Source organism: Trachurus trachurus (assembly GCF_905171665.1).
Source record: "Trachurus trachurus genome assembly, chromosome: 1".
In the NCBI taxonomy this organism is placed as follows: Eukaryota; Metazoa; Chordata; class Actinopteri; order Carangiformes; family Carangidae; genus Trachurus; species Trachurus trachurus.
The window spans coordinates 39,456,600-39,463,083 of record NC_139891.1 but is presented as its reverse complement, the minus strand read 5'-3'; positions in this window follow the sequence as shown (position 1 = coordinate 39,463,083).

Sequence of the window (6,484 nt, the reverse complement as noted above, 5' to 3'; positions counted from 1 at the left end):
ACCACAACTCAGTTAAATGTCAAGAAGTCAAGAAGACAGTTTCTCCTCTTCCTCCTCGAAGACGAAGCTAAAAACCGGAGCTAATTCATGAGGATAATGAGGGATAAAGGGTAGAGGGGGGGGGGGGGGGGGGGTTAGAGGGGGGGGGGGGGGTAGAGGAGGGGAGGGGGGCACGGGGTCAGCTACACAAACAATGTTACCCTCGCTACATTTAACGTCAAGCCCTCATGCAGGCCACAACAATGGCGTCAGCGCGGCCCGTCCACGTCTGAACGTTGCTAGATTTCTCTCTGGCTGGTTTCAACGTGCTCGAACAGCAAAGTGCAAACAATTGAGAGGAGAGGAGGGTTTTTTTTTTTTTTTCTGTTTTCCATCGCGCTCAGCAGCCTCGCCATACTCGTATAAAAACACAAAGGTCCGTCGCAGCAGCAGCTGCCGTGGCAAACAAACAAACAGACCAGACAGACAAAGAAAGAAAGAAAGAAAGGATTCAGTTTGTTATTTCTCAGAGAATGTGAAGCCGAAGGAGCTCGGAGTCTGAAGGAGGTTGAGACCTGGTGGCCATGAGGCTCCGGTGAGGAGAGCAGCTGGGTGAGACGCTCTAATCCAGGGCTTTACCACGTAGGGAGGAGAGGAGGCGACTGGCCGGTCCGTTGGTCCGTTGGGTCTTGGACCACAAGGCGCCAAATCTTGGATTGAAAGTTTAACAAAAAGGTCACAGGGTCGGGGTCAGGCAGGAAGTCGGCTTTCTGTGCAGCAGGAAGAACGGACCGATTGATTGACAGTTTCTGCAACTCTAGAGAGTCGGTTCATTCTTTATCATCTTAATGCACTTGGTTCCCAACCTTTTTTTGGCTCGTGACCCCATTTTGACATCACAGATTTCTGGCGACCCCCCCGGCCGCCAATCATGTGTCAGCTCAGATATTTGTATATGCTGCATTTTATATGAACTCGATTTATATTTGAGAAAGTGAAAGTATAGAATACAGTTGTTTAAGATTGTGTGTGGCGTTTTTAATCATAATTTTAAAAGGAATAATAATTGGTTAAAAGAATATTTTTTATCAATTAGTAGACATTTTAGGCGACCCCATGTGAAAACACTGTCTTAATGTGATAGTGAATGAAATGGGGGGTTTGGAGACATTTCACTTCTTTTTATTTATAGATTCTTAAGTGTAAAAACTGCAAACTTAACAATTTTAGGTGTTTTGGCTCTTGGCTGCAACATCTTCATCAGCTGCAAAATTAAAAGAAGTGTCAGATGCTACTTCACATATACTTCCTGTCAGGCCAAGTGGCGTTCAAGGATACATCAGGTTTATTACAAGTCGGGTCTGAACTTTGCTGCTTTTTTGCTTCATATTTCTGACCCATGTTGTTGCAGAGAAGGTCGAGTCTGAGTTTCTGAGCTGAAGGTTGATCGTTGTTGATGCTGACGTTCTGCAGCTTAACGTAGAAGTATCGTACAGGACGTAAAGTTGTTTAGTTGGTGTTGAAACTGCTGCTGATGTCGACGGATGTTTATGTTTCCACATCGACATTATGCTGAGTTGTTTTCCACTGGTTTCTGTTCAACACACAAAAAAGAATCTAGAGACTGATTTGAGAGAAGCATCAAAAACACAATTTCCCATTAATGTGACTGGGATTCAGCATTTTCTGTTTGTTTCCCATCTTCTCTCAGTGTTCTTGATCATAGCAGAAACTCACCCTTTAGTTTAGAGCCACAGTTAAAAGCTGAACGTGTCAGATCTTTGGAGTCTCTGCAGCTGGGCTGTTACTGAACCACAGAGTATTATGTATCTGCTCAAATTCATCTGTAAAATCTGCTGATTAGACGTAAACACAAAGTACAACAAAGGCTGATGGGAATGTCATTAGTTTTGCTCGAATTTGTCCTTTTGACCCACAACTGGTCAAATTAAAAATCATCATCAATGTTTAAACCAAATTTCGTCCATTAGCTGTCGAGATATTTCATTATCGTGGCCTTAGACTCAAACATTGAACGTGAACGTGCTTGAAGTTGTGTTTGACTCTAAAGGTCCAGGAGGGTTTCCTGTTGTCTTTGTGATTTCATGAACCAGCACCAAGTAGAACACGAGTGATACGTGTACGTGGATGTGAGCCGAGCTCCTGGTTGTAACTGTCCGCTGTGCTTCCCGCAGGTTTCCCAAGGGGACGCTACTGAGAAGCTGGCTCACCAAGTCGCGGCCCAGGTTGCTGCTGCTGATCGCAGGGTTGAAGAGGCCTCAGGTGACCCTCATGAGGAGGAAAAGGATGAAGCGCACAAAAGTAGCAAAGGCCACGTAAGCGGTAAATATGGCTTATGTTGCATGGAGGAATGCTGAACCCCACCATCAACGAAAAACACAGGAGTTCGGTAGAAAAAAGGAGGAAAACGCGACGTTTTACGCAGCAAAACCAGGTTTACGCCAACTCAACAACTGGATTAAGTAGAGTCGGTTGAGCCTGGTGGAAGTTCACGATAGGAACTAGGACGACTGTGGAGACTCGTTGGGTTGAGGTTTCACTCAGAGGTTTTCTGATAGTGTCGTGTCGTGCTCAGACTGATGCACCTTGATGTCAAAACTACTCCAATTAACGCCAGTTAACGAGATCTTTCCGTCGCTGTAACCTCCAACAGCCACACCGGAGATACAGCCTGAAGACTACCGGCCTTTAACACCATCTCTGATTGGTGCATTAGTGGATAAACTCAGATTAGGACTTGACAGACCGGCTCTAACCGGTCAAACCTGCAGATATGGTTAATATGGTGTCTAATATGAGGACCATGAGAAAGTTGCATTATGACTCGTTTGAAGCTTTACTTTTGGTTAATCAACAGCTTCAAGTTACACAACTCTGAGTAAAAACCCTCTTGTAATGTCTTAAAAATGGAAAGAAAGGATTGAAATATTCTTAATGCCAGAGAAAGTTTCACTTTTACCCCAGAAAAAGCTGCTGCACTGCAAAAACTCAAATATCTTACCAAGAATATTTGTCTTATTTCTAGTCAGAATGTCATTTCTAGTCAAAACAAATCTCATTCTACTTAAAATAAGACTCATGACATAAAAAGCAGCTTGTTTTTAGACACTTTTTACTTCTTTCAAGCATATTTTCACTTGAAATAAATAGAAAAATCTGACAGTGGAGTAAGTTTTTCTTCCTTCACTGGCAGATTTTTCTACTTATTTAAAGTGAAAATTTGTTTGAAACAAGTGAAAATGATCTAAAAACAAGTATATTTTTAGGTGATGAGTCTTATTTTAAGTGGAAAGAGATCAGTTTTGACTAGAAATGAGACAGATATTTTTGGAAAGATTCCAAGTTTTTGCATGAAGCCTCTTTTCTTCTTCTTCTTGGATGGGTATCACAGGGTAACTTTCCAAACAGCGGTCTGTCCATGTGTTTCCTGTTCAAAAGTCTCAACTAGAAAGAAGTTTGAAACAGGATTCACTGACTTTCTCAACATGCAAAACCAAAAAGCAGCATTAAATCTAATCTGACCTCTTTGAAAGAACCAGATAGAAGACCTGAGGTACCATTGTTCTTCGAAGGACTTTCATTGGTTTTAATGGGGTTTTGTGTTCGGCTTGTGGTGCTTTAATAGACTAGTGTCCAGTTGTTAGAATCACTGAAGACTTCCCACAGAAGTACGTAGAGTTTCTGTGTTCCCTGTGTCTGTCCGTTTGGGTTTTCTTGCTTGTCGTCAGTATGAAAACGAGATAAACGATGATGTGGTCCATTAAAAAACCAATCCTGCTTCCTGTTTCCTGTCTTGTCCCAGAACCTGCAGCCGAATGCCCCACTTCACCTGAGTCCTTAGCGGAGAGGATCTCCTCGTTAGATATGGAAGACTTAGAAAAGGAAGACCTGTGTGTTGGATCTTTTCCCCGGCAACGAACTAAAATCCACCAGGAACCACAAAACAGAGTGAAGCCAGAGAACAAACCACAGAGACCGAGACCTCCAGACTAATCCGGATTACACCAGACCTGGACCGCCAGCTTCACCCCCCCACCTTCTCCAAATGCACATCTGTTTTGGCTCATTAGACTGTAATGACTGTGGCCTGTACATCATTCCTCTCCAAAGGGAAACTGCTGCTAGCCTATAGCACACGCCCAGCTTGTCCCCCGTGTTCTTTAGTTCAGACTCTTCCAGGTTTCCAGGTTGATGTGTTTGAGTCTCAGAGGAGTAAAAAAACAAACAAAAAAAAAAACAACAGCTGCTGATTAAACTCTTAAATCTGATGGGACGCCAACTCCTGCCTCACATTCTTCTGTCAGACCAAAACTTGTCAAGCTGCTCACTTCCACGCGACACCAAAGCTTTATCACATTTCACCAAGGAAAGAAAAACCTTTCCACATCCAACACTCGATGATACTCAGATGCTAATAGGCTGCTAATCATGGCATAGTTTGAATATAGAAATTTGCTTAATTATCTGTACTGTTGCTGCAGGATATGAACTTGAAGTAGTCTGAAGAGGTTTTTTTTTTCTTTTCTTTAAGTTTTCCCCCCCATTTTATTTTTCATGAAGTGGGTAGAACAAGTTTTGGAAGAAGAAGAAATCACTTCATTTTCATTGTGTTTGTCTGTACATGACTGTATAACACAACTGGCTCAACCGGTGCAGTGTCTGGAGAAATTTTTGCTTCATGTGGGATGATTGGATTTCTTAAAGCCAGGGACGTCGGTGACTGATCCTAATATTATCTTATATATACAAGCCTCAGGAAATGTGGGGATTGTGATGTTTGTCTTCCAACAACAGCTGCCTTGTTGTTGATGGTACCACTCAGATTTAAAACAACAACGACATCTAGCTGAAGATATACTTTCATTAAAAACTGAATTGGTCGAGGAGGGTCCCAGTCAGAACTATCAGATATTGGAAAGTCAGAGATCTGTGTAACGATCTTACTAAAACTGTGACGTAATGGTGTGCTTGAAAACTAGTTTGATTTATTTGAAGCATTATATGGAGGAAAGAAAGTATTAAATAAAATGCAAACAAAATTTTCTTTTGTCCAAGTGAAGCCTTCAGCGTCTCATTTTTGTTGTTTTAGCTTCAGTGCTGCAGACACGATGGAAACGCATAGATGTAGCTTGTCAACTGTTTTTAGGCTAGCTTCATCTTCTTTGAGTCCGCATCGTGCTGTGATGAGGTCAAAAGTGAATGAAAAACATCAAAGTGATCATAGTAACACACTCTAACGGTGCGACACTGATTACTTGTGTTTTGACTTGTTGCTAAGCAGCTATGTTGCTACATCTTGTTAAAAACCAAGCGTTTCTATCAGGGAAGTAGCTTCCTAGCATGAAACTAACCGCTAACAAGTTAGCTTTTTCACCACAGTGTTAACGTACATTAGCTTTATAGTCATAATTACAGTCATAACTAAAACTGAAACATCTGGCAAGTTAGCATAAACACCGTGTTTTAATGGTTCACTGATGTTTAGGTAGCGAGCTTAGCAAAGAAGGTCCCAAATAGTCCAGGCAAAATAGCGTTTTCCGACAGACTAATTGTAACAGAATGTTTTTCACCATACATCATTTCTTTGAGGTGTCCAGAACAACATACTAAAATTCCTAAGAAATCCTAGTTGGGGAAATATGTTTAATTCTCATCGATCCAACATTGATTTACTGTATAAAGTCTATGGTGCCAATAAGGCCAGACAACAATACACCCCAATGGGGATATTTATTTCCTTTACTCCTATCACAATGAAACTTTACACAATGAAAGTATCTATGAAATGTAACATTTTTTGTATTACAAGTTTCTTTGAAAATGAATTTGATACTAAATAATTTGATACTAAATAGACCGTTGTTCTGGACACCTCAAAGAAATGATGTATGGTCAAAAACATTCTGTTACAATTAGTTCTATTTTTGGGGTCCAAAATGAGCTAGATTGCCTGGACTAAAAGATTAATATTCAAATTACACACACTTGGTATTGAGTTATGTTATTCTACTGTTATCTAACTACAGAAACATACACATTTTTTGTGTTTTAAACTAACTCAGTGTTCAGACCTTTGGCTACAGTGAGCTAGCCGTAACTAGCTTTATTGCTCACACCCACGAATGAGGTTAAATATGCGTTCCTGTTAACTGATTTATTTGTGTGGAAACAGGCACATGAACCCATAACTGTTCTTGATAAATATTTGATTTTTTTTAAAAAAAAACTTCATATTTTATATAATAGTTTCTATACAACATTGTTTAGTTTTATAAGAACTGCAGTGAAAACTGTTTTTTTTTTAAAGAAATGTGTTGATTTTTTTTTTTACGATGCCACGAGTTGTTATACTTTTAATACTTTTATGGCATTTCAGTTTTTGTGAGAAGATAAATGATAAATCTCAGTGTCATCAATTGAGATCTGACGACCTGATAATCAACACACACACACACACACACACACACACACACACACACACACA